Source organism: Panthera onca, chromosome B1 (genome assembly GCF_046562875.1).
Source record: "Panthera onca isolate mPanOnc1 chromosome B1, mPanOnc1 haplotype 2, whole genome shotgun sequence".
Classification (NCBI taxonomy): Eukaryota; Metazoa; Chordata; class Mammalia; order Carnivora; family Felidae; genus Panthera; species Panthera onca.
The window spans coordinates 28319390-28336037 of NC_138342.1; the positions used below are offsets into that span (position 1 = coordinate 28319390).

At 36.6% G+C, this 16648-nt stretch overlaps 1 long non-coding RNA gene across 1 annotated transcript in view; it reads right to left on the reverse strand.

Moving 5' to 3' along the window:
- Positions 1-908: 908 nt before the first annotated feature.
- Positions 909-16648, reverse strand: part of LOC144616051 (uncharacterized) — a 28102-nt gene continuing 12362 nt past the window's right edge. Inside the window, exon 2 of the long non-coding RNA XR_013554927.2 lies at positions 909-1117. This is a non-coding gene — a long non-coding RNA (uncharacterized LOC144616051). The remainder of the gene's footprint in view (positions 1118-16648) is intronic.

Below are 16648 nucleotides of genomic sequence, written 5' to 3' on the forward strand. Positions count from 1 at the left end.
CTCTACTCCATTCTATTCTTCCTAGGTTCTGTTCACTGATGAGTCAGTCTGTTGAGTTATGTGAATAAGTGAGCTTATTATGTTGCCTTTACAGGTACCATATTTGTGTTTTAACAGGGACCTCTAGACAGAGAAACTTAATCCTAGGGCAACCATACCAAACATCTTGATTTTTCCAGTGTATTTAATAGGTACAGTTGTGCCAGTGTAATTACATAATAAGCCCTTTTACTCTCAACAGTGCCCCCTTCCAACCGTAAATTTAAATGGGCACCTTCTGTATTCCAAAAAGCACTTCTAATGATGGAAGTTTCAAATACAATAGCAAATGGTTGAGAGAGAAGACTGCCAAATTCTTGGGCATTAAAAAAATCATAACACAAGGAGTATTTTCTAGGATTGTTCATATCTACATGATTTATGATCCCAGGAAATCCAAATGCTCAGATAGTTGATGGCCTTAAAGTTATCAGACCCTCAGCAACATTACTTGTTACCTGACATGACTGTGCAGGCTTGTCACAAATACTATGAAATTCTAAATATGTAGGGGAATATAAAAATTAGAAGCTGGACAAACAAATGGAAAAAACTGCACAAAATAATAATTATATTTTTATAATACTTACAATTGCCAGGTGTTATTCTAAATATTTTACTAATATTAACTCATTAACTCATTAAAGCAACAACTTTATGAGTATGATATTCTACCCATTTTATAGATGAGAAAACCAAGGCAAAGAGAGGCTATGCATTTACCCAAGTCTTTAAGAAGTAGTGAAACTGGAAGACAAACACAGATAGTTTTGTTCTAAATTTGCATTATCTAAAACAATTCTATACTTCCTCTTGGGAAAAGAAGAGTGAGACAGAGAAAGAGGCAGAGGGAGAGAGGTTGATTCTGCTTTCATCATTGATATCCGCTGTGTTTACTTGCTACCTGTCTTCTCCCACCCCTGAGATCACCAGTGTAGTCTGTTCTTGAATTGCCTTCTCCCATTCTTTACCCAACTTCACTTTTCATCTTATCTCGTTCTCTATCTCCAGGGAAGGTAGTCAAGACTGCCAATTCCTTCATATTTTACTGTTGGTTGAGACTCACTGATTCCAAGTTCTAAGGAGGAAGAAAGAGAGAAGAAGTCATCATAAGGTTATGTTCTCATAGTAGACTATCAAATTATAAGTGGATGCTAATTATCAATATTTCCATGCATTATTTTAATTAGAATTTTGTCATCTACTCTGCCATAAGTTCCATTTTCAAAGCTTTTTCTCTAGATCTATCTTGAGAATCTGGAGGCTTTGGGGAGAGTGGTATTTACATGAGGAAGGGAGCTGGTACACAAGAATCTACAGTAAAGACATTCAGAATAAGCATATCACAAATGCAAACGATTGGAAACCACTTTATAAACTGTAATTGTTTCTATTGAGTCAAGTTATAATAATCTGTACCTTCTTATAGACTGTGCGAACTGGTCTCATGCCATCCCTTTCTGGTACTTCTATTATATTTTCAGTATATATTAGTGCTCCATTCTTTTAATATACTACCAAAATATCTCGATCTATCTGAGATAATGCAACTGCTGTGCTCTAGGAACAAAATGAAACTAAGGAAAACTCAAGTAAAATATTCCTAAAAATATATTTCTATAAATCACACATACTGGCCTATATTTCTCTAATTTGACATGGTTATAAAAATAGATGTGTCAGATCATTTATCGGCATCCTTGCTCCTTAATTAATCACCTAAATGCAAACTGTAAAGGCAGAGAATTTTTGCCCTCTTGTACCTAATCACACCTGACACTAGAATTTCCAAGCCAAGAGGATCATGACTGGCACAGCATGTAACCACTACGAAAGTTGTCAAGTTCTTCAAGATGCCATGGCGATACTGGGAGATTTTCAGGGTAATACCCATTAGAAAGGAGGTCACCTTCAGAAGGATGAAAGTTATTTGAAGTCTCTCCCTCTCTAATCTTAAAAAGTAGAAATATAATAAAATCTAAAACAAAGAGATTGGAAACATAAACGAGCCCAAGAAGACCATCATGAGACAAAATTAAGCCACAAGGAAAGACATTATCAATATATACACCCAAAACAAACACAAAAATCCTGATGACTTCATGACATTTTTGTGTCTAAAATAATTAGACTGTACCAATATGATGTGATTCAATAACAATGGTGTTTTATTGATTAGTGAACAACAAATAGAAATTAATTAGGATTCGCTATTTTTAGCCTTTGAATTTTAAGCTCATCATAATTTTTTTTTAAATGGGGTTTAGTGCACAGGCAGTAAAGTAGGGGTTAAGAATACAGGCTCTGAAAATGTGACACACTTGTGGGGGGATTAGAGTGTACTTCCATCATTTACTAGCTCATTAAACACTATATTTTGTGTTTGAAGAATGGAGTCAATAATAGAGTCTCTTGCACAGGATTTTTGCAAGGGTTACATTACATACTACATTCAGCCAAGAACAATATAAATAGTATTATTTTTCTTATTATAATAAAGCATTTAAGTATTTCAATGAATGATTTTAAATATTAATAAAGTAATATTATTACTGTTGCTATAAAAATTTAGGCTTGGTGCCTGGATGGCTAAGTCATTTAAGCAGCTGACTCTTGATTTCTGCTCAGGTCAAGATCTCACAGTTCATGAGACTGAGCCCCAAGTTGGGCTGTGCACTGACTGACAGCAGGGAGCCTGCTTGTGGTTTCTCTCTCCCTCTGTTTGCCCCTTCCCTATTCATGTTGTGTGTGTCTCTCTCAAAATAACTAATAAAATAAACATTTAAAAAATAATCTTAAAAAGCATGGCCATCAACCAGAAAATAGACTCTTCACTATAGAGAACAAACTGAGGGTTACCAGAGAGAAGGTAGGTGGAGGGATGGGTGAAATAGATGACGAGGATTAAGGAGGGCGCTTGTCATGATGAACACTGAATGTTGTATGTAAGTGATGAATCACCAGATTCTACTCCTGAAATGAACATTACACTGTATGTTAACTAACTGGAATTTAAATAAAAACTTGAAAAAAAACCCCACAAGATTGCCATCGATTCAGCCTCAAGGGAGTGATTTGTTCTTTATATTCCTATCAATTTTTCCTGCTCCCCTTGAAAATTACACCTTTTCTACACCGTGGTAGTTTTATATTCATTTTATATTATCACTCTACAAGGAACTTGTTGTACTTGTTTCCCTAACTTCCATGCCCATCTTTTATCACTACTGATTTATTCAGCATTTTTCTAAAATGATAATTATATTGCTTTTGACTAGAAGACATCTTTGGTTTATAACTGTGCCAGCATTTACTATGCAATTATGAGTGGCACTTACCCACCTTTCTGGTAGAAATCAAACATGGTATTTCAATTTCTTTCTCAGAACAATCTCAGGAGTTTTATAATACTGTCTCCAATAACAGATGATAATGCTTAATTTGCAAGTAACACCATGACAGCGAAGGTCATCAAAATCTATTCTAACCACTGGTTATTCCAGATCTTGCTACTAATTCCTTCCTCCATTTTCCCCCCAAAAAAGTACTTGCATTGGCCATACGTAATATCTTGCATCTCCTAGGATCTCTTGTGTCCTTCACGTTTTTGTGTCTTTGAACAAATTCTTTCTGCTCAGAAAGACCATTTCTAATTTCTCGCTGGAAGATGTCACCATGTGTTAGAACAAGACGGGTTCTCAACGCATAGCATAAGGTTCATACTTTAGTACATAGGCAGTGTGTATGTGTGTGTGTCATGTCTGTATCTGTGTGTATTTTATTTGTTTTTCTAGACCACTAGATGAAAATCTCTTCAAATAAAGAATCAAAGGTCTTTATTTTTATTAATTTTTAAATTTTTGTTTGTAGTTCCTAACACAGTGTTAGGCACATTACAGATGCTCACAAATGCCTGCTTTCATTAATGAGTGAATGATTAACGTTTCATGATGTTGATATTTGGTACAATGAAGTCAAAATACCATACAAATTATCGCCATTAGAAAAGATCGTTGTGTTTATATCTAGCCATTGTTACATAGTAATCACTGGTTTGATTTGATGTTTTAATGACCTGACAATAAAGAAAATAATTCAGAACTGTGTTTTCTGCGTTGATATTTTAAATTTGATTTTTAATACACAAAGTGGGAAATATTAAAGTAAAAGATTTTCTTAATAGATTCTATGTCTATTTTTCATAACATTACATTTTTGGCAGCTGATCCTTATAGAATAAAAATGATGTGAATCTAATAATAAAATGTAAGCTAGCCAACTCTATTTCCTACAGAATACTTTATAAAATAAATTACAAGAAACCAAACTCTTCTAGACAGTAAAGATGGATAATTCCAATTTATCTTATTTCATGAATAAAAATATACCTATCATAAATCCTTTCTTTTAACATAAATGGCTACTGTTAAATTTCTGATGAGGCTACCTCCCACAAATTATCACCTAAGAATCCTTAAAAAGAAGCTGACATATATTATAGATGAGTTCATTCTGCGCATTCATATTGATCCATATACTACATTTGACTTACTGCATTCAATTGTCCTTCTAAAACATGTTTTATGTAATGATCATAATACTTCCTATTAATTCATCATCATGTTGCAAATGCCAAGTGCATTTAAATATAAAAGATCTGTATTCATCCTAAAGCAATAAACATCTATTGGTCTTGCCAGTATAGAAAGTGTGTGCCCAAACTATAAGAGCAAGAAAAGCTTATTTTAGTTGACACCAAAATCAACAATTATATTTCTCTTTTTTTCCTTTATTTTTCTCTGTTTTACCATTTTGTATTTTATATCCCTTAACTTTCTGGTCACTCATATAATTTTCTGTTCTGCCACTGGTCGAAACATATAATATAAAAAAAAAAAAGGTGAAGGCTCTCTTTGTCAGTATTCAATATATGAAAGGAGCTGTACTTTGTAATTTACAGAAATTGTTCCATTTGTAATATAGGTCTTAGTTCCCCATCTAATTTTTTTCAGATGAGGAAACAGACATGTGATAAACATGTGCATGATGCCTATAGTAATACTAAGAGATGGCATAGTAACTCAAAGGAAAAGCCATTGTAAAAGTCAGAAATGCTTCATGACAGAAGTAAAGTGATGGGAAAGTATGTCATGTTTGAATTTACGTATGGTAATAACCAGTGGAGAATTTGTTTAAAGGAAAAGCTGCTGATAATTTTGATTTAATTATACATGGCTCATGAAGAGTATCAAATGCCAGATGGAAGTATGGAATTTATTCTATTATAAATGGGATGTTTTATAGGTTTTACATGATGCTTTAACGTGTGTTAAGCTGCGTCTTAAGAATATTATCCTAAGAACCCTAGAGAATCTAAAAAGAAGAGATGGCTGGCATCAGTTGGAAATTTTTGCAATAGTCCACAGAGACAGTTAAGGATGGACTATAGCTGTGACTATGAGAATAGAAAGAAAATGTAAGTAAATCTGAGAAAATGAGAAGCCTTGAAAATGGTAGAATATACAAAGAAATTATCTAGAAATGGGAAAAGAAGCAGGTAGGGTCAGAGATGTTTTAAGTTTCAGAAATGGAGGACAGAAAGAATGGTACTACTGTCTTTGACTTAACTGGGAAGGCAACAAGGTTTATAGAGGAAGATGGAGAATTTGTTTGCAGTATGATAAATGTCCAATCATAAAGCAATCTTTAGAATCAGATACTTTGTGGTTGATTAGAGATGCTCGGATTCCGGTTGTAAGATTTCTCTCTATAGAGGGGAGAGTCAAAGCTGTGAGACTACCTAAATTCTCTGAGAGAGAAAGAACAAAATGTGATGCCTAGTCCCTCTCACCACACCCTAATTTAGAAAGTGAGAAAGTGATAAAAAGGAGAAAAAAATGAAGATGCATCCAAGATATGGATCTAGAAGCAAGCAGTATATCATTACAGAAATCAAAGGCCCCAGTTTTTTTTTAATTAACTACAATAATCATAGCCACTTGCCAACATTTTCAGAATTCTATTCTTCTTTAAAAAACAATTTTATTAAGACATCTATGACATACAAAAATTATATACATATTTAAAGTACACAACTTGATATTTAGATACATATATATACATTATTCAGAGATCACCGTAATTAAGCTAAATGACTTATGCATCATCTGTACATTGTTACTGTGTGTATGTGCACGTGTGTGTGTGTGTCTCTGTGTTTTGGTCAGAAAATTTAAGATCCAGCTTGTTAGCAAATCCCACATATACAGTAGTGTTAACTATTATCACCATGGCATACATTGGATCTCCAGAACGCATTCATCTGCATAACTGAAACTTTCAACCCTTTGGCCAACATCTAATTTCCTACCCGACTCTCCCCTAGCAAACACCACTCTACTCTGCTTGTGTTTCTGTGTCAGGCTTATTTCACTTAGCATGATATCATCTAAGTATATTCATTTTATCACAAATGGTAGAATTTCCTTTTTTTTCCTGCCAAATAATATCCCATTGTGCATATACATACATATATATATATATATATATATATATATATATATATACCAGATTTTCTTTAGCTGTTGGTACAATATCCCATTGTGCATATATATATATATATATATATATATATATATATATATATACACCAGATTTTCTTTAGCTGTTGGTACATTGGCAGGCATGTAGGCTATTTCTATGTCTTGATTATTGCAAATAACAAAAGTACCCCTTTGAGATCCAGTTTCCTTTGGCTGTATACTCAGAAGTGAGATTATTGGCATGAACTTTTATATGCATTATATTTATTTAATACAAGACTTCATGAGGTAAATGATATTTGTTATTGTCTCCATTGCAAGTACAGGAAATCAAGACACAGAATATGTACAGAATATGTACATAACTTGACCAAAGTAAAAAAAATTAGTTATGATAATGCAAACCCCTAAATTCATATAGGAATGATTCTAATTATTACTGATAATGATTCGGATGTTAGATTAATCTTCATTGTGTAGGTATCGATATAACTAAAATTCTTGGCTTGTCTTCTCACTACTTACCTTAATTTCATTTAATTTATTTTTTTTAATTTAAATATAGTTGACACACAACGTTACATGAGTTTCAGGTGTGCAACATAGTGATTCAACAACTCTAAGCATTATGTCATGTTCACCACAGCATAGCTACCATCTGTCACCATATAACAGTATCACAATACTGTTCACTATATCCTCTATGCTGTGTCTTTCACCTCCGTGATTCATTCATTCTATAACTGCACCTGTATCTCCCACTCCCCTTCACCCGTATGTCCATGTGCCCATCTCCCAGCCCCTTCCCCTCTGTGCTCTTTGTATTTATAGGTCTGGTTCTGGTTTTTTGTTTGTTTGTTCGTTTATTCATTTGTCTCATTCCTTCATACCGTGGAGAGACAGGTGTATTCACTTATTGGTGAGATGAAAAAGGCAACTCCCCAGTACTTTTTTCTGCTTACATGCAGAGGTGAAACAGGCTGGTCAGCTTCGCTGGCATGCAGTAAATTTAGCAGGACTAAATGGGTGAGGGCTGCAACTTCTGGGGAGGACTAAGTCCAATTCAGGTCATGTCAGCCATCCCACTTGGTTTAAAACTAACCTTTTTTCTAAGTAATTTTTAACAACAAAAACAATAAGTAAAAAATTTGATCTCATTTGTCTGAAACATACATTTATCTCTCAGTTTTTTTTTTTTTTTCAACTTGGGCAGAGAAGAGAGGAAATATGTCTGCTGAACCTTCTATCTCCAATGTACGATAGGCTATGATGAACGTGCCCCTTGCTTGAAAATAATGCAGAAGTCACCTCCCTTGGAAAAACCTACTGTCTTGTTCAGGGCAAAGGGAATTTACTTGGTCCTCAAATATAGAAGGTCAAACTAAGGTGACCCTAATGAGTTATAGCCTAGTGAATCCTTCCCCCAAATGCAGGTGGAACCACTGACTTACCCCTTTCTAAAAGACAGTTACAAAAATGATAAACTGTCATGCTCTTGATTAGCTCCTGCTCCACAGCAAAGTTTAAGGAATGTCACTCCTAATTTATCAAACTGAAAAGAGAGAGACATTCTTGCTAAATTTGAAGAAGTTAGCTACAATGTTATAAGAGGGTCTATGGTTACATGGCCAGGAACTATGGGTCTCCTCTAGGTGCTAAGATTATCCCTTGAAAACAACCAACAAGAAAACAAGAAACTGAGTCCTAAACCACAAGGTGATGAATTTTGCCAATAACCTCAGGGAACTTGGAAGTGGATTATTTCCCAACCAAGCTCCCAAATGTGAATATAGTATGATCTGCATCTGGACAGCAGCCTCGTGAGACCCGTGAACTAAGTATCTTTTTCCAGAATACTAACCCATGAAGGGCACCTGGGTGGCTCCATCGGCTAGGCGTCTGACTGCTGATTTCAGCTCAAGTCATGATCTCATGGTTCATGAGTTTGAGCCCCATGTCAGGCTCTGCCCTGACAGCACAGAACCTGCTTGGGATTCTCTCTCTGCCCCTCCATCATTCTCTGACTTAAAATACATAAATAAACTTAAAAAAAAAAAAAAAAAAAAAAACCCAGAATACTAACCCACGAAAAGTATGAGACAATAAATATGTGTTACATTAAATCACTGTTTATGGTAATTTGTTATGCAATAATAAGAAATTAACATACGAAATATATAATTAGGATAATCACACCTGTGATTTGGCAGAACACCCAAACTACCATTAGATCATCTTCTTGTTGTGTAAAGGCTAGGATAGTGGTGAAAGTGAGTGACAGCCTCAGAAATGTCTCCCTTCAGCAGCCAAGATAGTAAATAAGAAAACAAAAATCATATCATGGTGGTGTGGTGGGAAAGTTGTAAAACTAAATGTAATCATGAAGTATGTAGAGAATGAAAGGCTGGGGATCCCTATGGTTTCCCCACTTAATTCACCAGGTGGGTTCCTGCAGCAGAGTTAAGAATTTTGGATGCCACTAACCTATTAACTTAGTAACTTAGTAACTTAGTAAATTAGTAACATGAATTTCACTCACCCTGCTGGATGGGATAACTGCTAAAGTAGATTTTTATGATCTCTAAGACATGGTATGTGGACATTGATTTTGTGAATTCATTCTTTTCTATCCTTATCATAAAAAAGGATAAGTCACTGTTTGCACTCACATGGAACAGAAAACAATGTATATTTCCAACCTAGCACAGAGGAGTATATTAACTTTATACTCCAAAACCAATTATAACAATAATGACCAGAGAGATTGAGACCATCTAGACATCCTGCAGAACATTAAAATGACCCATTCCCGGGGCGCCTGGGTGGCTCAGTCAGTTAAGCGGCCGACTTCGGCTCAGGTCATGATCTCGCGGTCCGTGAGTTCGAGCCCCGTGTCAGGCTCTATGCTGACAGCTCAGAGCCTGGCGCCTGTTTCAGATTCTGTGTCTCCCTCTCTCTGACCCTCCCCCGTTCATGCTCTGTCTCTGTCTGTCTCAAAAATAAATAAACATTAAAAAAAATTAAAAAATAAAAAAAAATAAAATGATCCATTCCCTTAATGACATCATGCTAATTTGGTTACATGAGCAAGAAATACCTTGCATGTTAAAGGCTTTGGTTGATACATCCACTCTAGAGGGTAAAGGATGAACCCTATGAAAATCATCACATCACATTAACACTTAACTTACTTCTTTAGGAATTCTATGGTTAGGGGCATTTTGGCACATGATGTCTAAAATAAAAGACAGGGGCACATGGGTGGCTCAGTTGGTTAAGTGTCCAAGTGTTGATTTCAGCTTGGGTCATGATCTCATGGTTCATGAGATCGTTCTCTGTGACTCGTTGGGCTCTGCCCTAATAGCATGGAGCCAGCCTGAGACTCCCTTTCGCTCTCTCTCTGCCCATCCCCTGCTTATGCTTTCTGTATATATAAAAACAAATAAATGTTTTTTTAAAAAAATAAAGACCAATTATAGCATCTTTGCCCATAATTATAAAGAAGTGTGTATAACTCCCTGCAGGACTTTTCACATTATAAAGGTAATATATTTTACATCTAAGAATATCGCTCAGTCCAAAGGCACCTGGATGGCTAAGTCTGGCTTAGGCCAGGATGGCTAAGGCACCTGGATGTTAAGCATCCAGCTTTTGATCTCAGCTCATGTCTTGATCTCAGAGTGTGAGTTCAAGTCCTGTGTTGGGCCCCATACTGGGTGTGTGAAGATTACATTAAAAAAAAAAAAAAAAGAATATTGCTCAGGTCGATTTTTTGATGCAAGCAGCCCCCCTACTTGGGACTTGTGATTTGCCCAAATCTGTAAGAGTAGATGTATCAGTGGTGGAAAAATATATGTGACATTTATGGCAAGCCTAGTGACAGAACACTGATGCAGGACCCCAGAGATCTGGAGTAAGTTTGTACCATCTTGTAAAAAACAACCCTTGACATGTTTTGGGCTTTAGTGTAAATGTAGCACATGAACATAGTGCTTTAAGTGACCACAACTTTGGAATTCTAGCTATGAGCTAAATTATTTCTGTTCCTCAAGTCATTACGTTTGGGAAAGACAAGCAGTAGTCCCTTATCGGGTGGAATCAGTACCTCTGGGAAAGCTCAAGCAAGACCAGACAGCAAAAGCAGTCTGCGTAAATAAGTTGCTTTGAACCCATTCGCATCTACCATATCCTCTCCTTTAGCTCACACTCATGGCTCTGTAGAATATCACATATGATCAGCTAACAGAGGAAGCAAAGGCTGTTATTTACATATTGGTTAGCTCATAGTCTGTGTAAGCTGAACATGGAAGGCAGCTGTGTTACTCACGATGACTCTGAAAGACATAGATGAAGAATACTTTCCAAAACAGGCAGAGCTTTCATGGCGGTCCTCATCACCTACTGTACGTATAAAGGGGCATGGGAAATGGTTGAATATATATGGAATCATAAAGGATTCCATAAAGGACCATGAAGTTCTCAAAGAAGGAAAACCTATGCCTGAGAATAAAGCCATAGTTCCACAGAACGGTTGGCTTTGGCTGCCACCTAGACTTGGTAGGTGCCTCATATGCAGAGACCAGTGGCCATGAAGAGGAGCTAGTGTGACAGGAGGAGGTGACTGCCACTCTTACATGTCAGAGAGCAGGGAAGTATAGGCCAAAACCCCACAATCCTTTTGTGTTTCTCCTGATATTCTCTTATCTGATTGTGATGGTATTTAAGTGAACCAACCTTAAGACCATGTGTCCAAGGGCTCAGACACCTTGAAGATTCTCTTAGTGTCATCCCCCGAGGTAAGCTGAAACTAACAGAGGTGCTCACAGATGGTGAGGGGAATCTAGAATGGATAGTGGGGAGGGGGGGAAGGTGATAAATATAAGCTGTATTCCAGAGATCAACTGCAGAGTTGAGACTTGTAGCTCATTCCTCAACCCTTCCTTTTCTAAGTCTTTTCAAGAATCCTAGAGGAATTGCACTGGGTAAAAGAGAAGTGGATCTAAATGGCAGAAGAGATTGACTGATGGGCCAGGAGATCTCCATTCAGTGTTGGACTTGTTGCCTCTATTGCTGTTGTGCTGCAGCAGACAGCTTCAGTGCTTAGCTTCTTTGGGGATGCATCAGCATCTGAGATCTCAGATCCCAGATCTCATGAGAGATATGCCTGTCTCACAGTGACATTTTTCTGGGTTGGCCAATAGATGGAAACAAGGATACAAAATATCTTGGCATTTTAGCTCAATGTGGGGCTACTCTGGAAGGCTATTTAACACCAGTTGAGTGAGTCTTTGGAGTCCGTCTCACAACTCTTCTCCCTGATCACATTGGCTTCCTTCCTCTCCTTCTGCTGTGTACTCTAGTAAAATCCCTGCCACACCCACCCCCCTTCGCTTCCTCTTAATCTTCTTTCTGGAACACCCAAACCACTATAATTGCCATGATATAAGCTATATATATTATCAGAAGTATGACCCTCCCACAGAATGACCACACTGTAGAAAATATTTATTTACATTTTTTTCACGAATGTCATCATTTTGTGTAATGTTACTTTTATTTTTAAATTTATTTATTTTGAGAGAGAGCAAGACAGCATGAGTGTGGGAGGGGCAGAGAAAGAGGGAGAGAGTGAGAATCCCAAGCAGGTTCCACACTATCAACATGGAGACTGATGTGGGGCTTGACCTCACAAACCGTAAGATCGTGACCTGAGTCTAAATCAAGAATTGGACAGAACTGACTGAGCCACCCAGATGCCCAGTGTAATATTTCTAAATCACACTTTTCTTGATGTCATTTCTTTGCTTAGCACTTTTAAGTAGCCATCCCCCCCAATAACTGTTTCCCAACACTGCTTTCAAGAAAAAAATAGTGCGTTAGCTTCCTACCTATACTACTACCTGCCATCATCTGACTGATAGACCGCACACGAGTTACTTAATGTCCCTGGATTCAGCTTTGTTCTCTAAGAAGTGGTGAACCAATGATATAAAATTAAATCTGTGCTAAAAAATGGTAATAGTCCATCCATAAGACTGATGAAGTAATTTTGAATTCAAGTCTGTAATTTGGATAAGCCGCTAGGGTGAGTTGGAGGTCTTAGTTTCTAAGCCAGGTTTTTTTGAGATGAGTAATCTTTATCCAGTATTCTCTAATAATGAGACCATTAATTTACCTGCAGGGTTAAATAAAACAAAGGCACTGCAACTAGTCATATTTATATTTATTGGCAAAACCAAAGTAAATCTTGGCTTCATTCTTACCAGAATAGTCTTTCTTTGTTCAGTTTAGGTTAGGCAAACTTCCATTTTTTTTTCATTGCAGGCTACAAAGAGTGATAGTCGCTTCTAAAAATTAAATGAGGTTGAGATTATTTAAAGATCTTTTATGTGAAGTTTAGCAGCTTAAGATACTGCATGTGCCCTGAAGAAATCTCATCATTAGATGCCTTTGAAAGCCCTTATTTGTGTTTCACTCAGTCTTGATATGTCTTTAGCTTCTTTAATCAATGAACACAACTGCTCCACATAGCCCTTAAGGCAGGAGTTGCCATAAATAGCTTTCAGTGTAAGAAAAAAGCAAACTGAAAAGGGTGTTCCAGAATATGTTTACTGGTGTCTCTGACAGAGGTACTCAATCACCCTACAGCTACCACACGCTGAGAATGGCAAATGCATCTTGTCAATGAAATCAGTGTCCTCCCTATTCCCTTGTAATTACATTTCAGTGTCAATAGTCTAAAAGTGAATACTTGAAGCATTCGTGATATTTGATTGGTTAGGCAAATATGACGACAAAACTCCTAAGGACGGAGAGGCCTTTAAAAATTATTCCTGATTTGTGTAGGTTTTCTCTATCCATTGCTTAAATGTAAAACAAATAATTGCATACATTTCCTGTGTCTTTAGCCTATCAAATGAAGCCTATGAAAGGTGGAAAAAGAACTGGTATGGAAGACATAACTATAGACTGAAGAGTAATTCTATGTGTGGCAATGCATTCTTGACATTACACCATGGAACTTAAGAATACAGGCTTTTTGGTTAGGCAATTCGGGGTAATGTCTGAGGGCTGTCATTCACAAATCATGTAACTCGGTTAATCACTAAACTCTACTTACTTTGGTTTTCTCTTTTATACAATGGGGATATTAACTAACAGTACTTACCTCCCAGGATTGCTTAAAGTATAAAAATAAAATGTACATAAAGGAGTTGGCTGGCATACAGTGTGGATGTAATACATTTTAACACTTCTCCTCCTTTCTCTCCTTTTTCCTCTCCTCTCATTCCTTCTTAGTGCTAGGTGGTTTTTTTTTTTTTTTTTTTTTTTTTTTTATGTTTATTTTTGAGAGAGAGAGAGCGCGAGAGAGAGTAGGGGAGGGGCAGAGAGAGAGGGAGACACAGAATCTGAAGCAGGCTCTGGGCTCTGAGCTGTCAGCCCAAAGCCTGATGAGGGGCTTGAACCCACAAACCACGAGATCATGACCTGAGCCGAAGTTGGACATTTAACCGACTGAGCCACCTGGATGCTAAACCGACTTAGCCACCTAGGCACCCCTGCCAGGGTTTTATGATAGAACTAGAAATCTGAAAATGCTGCCACCTTTTTTTGTTTTGTTTTGTTTTGTTTTTAATTTCCCTGGACCTTTCTTTTTATTCTCATGTATAATCTCCCTGAAGAAGTCCTCCTGTATTACCAATCTAAATTAGTTCCAACAAGTAATTCTATCTAAATACACTCTTTTACTCTTCTCCTACTCACATCACTGTATTATATATCTACTTATTTACTGTTCTATAAGTAATTTCCAATTCCAACACCGGTGCCTGAGAGAACAGACTTTGTCTTGCCACGCTCTATCTATCCTGGCATCTAATAGGCCCAGTGTAAATATTTGTTGAATTAAGCATGAATTCCTTTCTCTTCCTGCTTATTGATCAGAAGTGCCAATTGTTTATTCCGGAGAAGACCACCAGAAAATCTGTTGATGAAATATCATACAATTTATTAGACTTATCGTAGGAAGGGAGAATTATACCTGACTAAGGTTTTCTTAGAAAGGAAAATTGGGACATGGTAAAGTTAAGGTTTTACGGCTTGCATTGAGTGACTTTGAGGTGACTCTTACAGGATTGGCAAGTAGCTGGATTACTATTATGATGCGATGGTTTTGGATTTGTGGGCACAGCAAGATGAGGAACTTGAAATGAGTCATGATAAGTAAGCTATTCAGTTGTGTTGGTGTCTTATTTTCTAGGAACTGATATTTCCTGCAGTAAGCATCTGAGTTATTTTTTGCTTATTCCCAGTATTGCTTAGTAAAGAACAGGAAATTGTGCTTCATCCAAGAATCGTTTAACACAGAGACTGGGAAGTGTTATGAGAGCCAATCTTAACACAGGGACAGAAAATTATTTGGTGTTAGTCATTAAGGCTTTGTTTGCTTTTGACACATGGATTCCTTTCTTATTTTTGCACTATCATTACATCTGTATATTACAGCTTCACTCAATTCTGATTTCAGTTTTCATTTGTTTTTGCATTACATCATTCTAGAGCTCTTATTACTTGTATTTTTTTCTATATCCTTTACCAAATAAAGTTATATGGTTCCCATATGTTCAATACATATCAAAATTCAATCCTAAGCTGCCTTAATATTTCATCTGCCCTTATTCACTCATGTATAACGTGCTTTGTCACATCCTCAAGCATAATCTGTTTTCAGTTGACTCCTGAACATTAAATTTTTAGGATGACCTTATCCTAAGGTTTAATCCACTGTCAAATACAAACTAGTCCACATTTATAAGATATTACTCTATTTTCATATCCTTGTCTGTATTTCTAAATATTGACCAGTGGGCATCATCGTATAGTATTTCTTAAAAGTTCCATTAAAGATTCTCTTATTTGGATGGGCTGATGCTTTGGAAATAAATTTAACTTTGTTACCTCTGGCAACCCCTCACCTTCATCCCATTATAGTTTTTAGCTGCAATTCGCAACACCAGTTGAAGTGTCTCCCATGATAACCTTTCTGTTTCATTCCCATGCCTGACAGTATAGTTTAATCTATTAACTGAAGTCTGATTTTTATAAATATATTTTTCTATGGCCTCTTAGATGCTTCTCTTCACCTTCACAAGATACACCAGGAGTTCGAGTTCCACATCTGGTTCTCTGCTGTCAGCACAGAGCCCTCTTCGGATCCTCTGTCCCCCTGTCTCTCTGCCCCTCCCCAGCTTGTTCTCTCTCTTCTTCTTTCAAAATAAATAAAGAAACTTAAAAAAAAATTAAAAGAAGAAATAAACTTCATTCCTGATCACATATTCTCCCTTCTTGGCATACTATTTCTCTCAGTTCTGTTAATCTTTTAATTCCCAGTTCAAATTCCTCTTCCCTGATACCTTCCCCAAAGTATATAATCCTCAGGGGGAGTTAACTCTTGAAGGCAACAGAGTCAGGGACAATGGTCAGCTGTGATGAACAATATGTATTACCTTGACATTGACTGTCATTTCTGTTTTTATTTGTATTTACTTTCTACCCCATACTAGATATGCAAAATCTTATGACTAGTTTGTCACACACATTTTTAGATACTCTGAAAACTACTGTGTACATATACAGCTCACAACAAATATCTTGTTTGTTGAGTGCCATCATTTTAGAAATTTGACATTCCATAAGGCACTGGCATGGTTTCTAGAAAGCTCTCTGAAGAGCTAGGGCTGTGAGGGAGAAACAGAGTAATTTGGTTCACTGGGAGTTAACAGGCAGGTGAAGGAAATCAACAAGCTAGAGCACCAGAGAATTGTTCTAAGATAAAAAGTACCTTCAGGCCCTTCCAGCACCACTGAAAATGTCCTTATTCAATAGGCTATAGTACTGCTCAGCTTTTCTCTTACATAATGTAGTATCTTTGTTTCTATCCTATTAAATGTATGAAATATATTGAAGTCCATTTGTTTCTAGTCTTTTCATGAAAAAAATATATAGTTTATCATCTTCTAGGACTCTTCAAAGTTGTAAAAGACAAAAAAAAAACCTACATTTTCAAA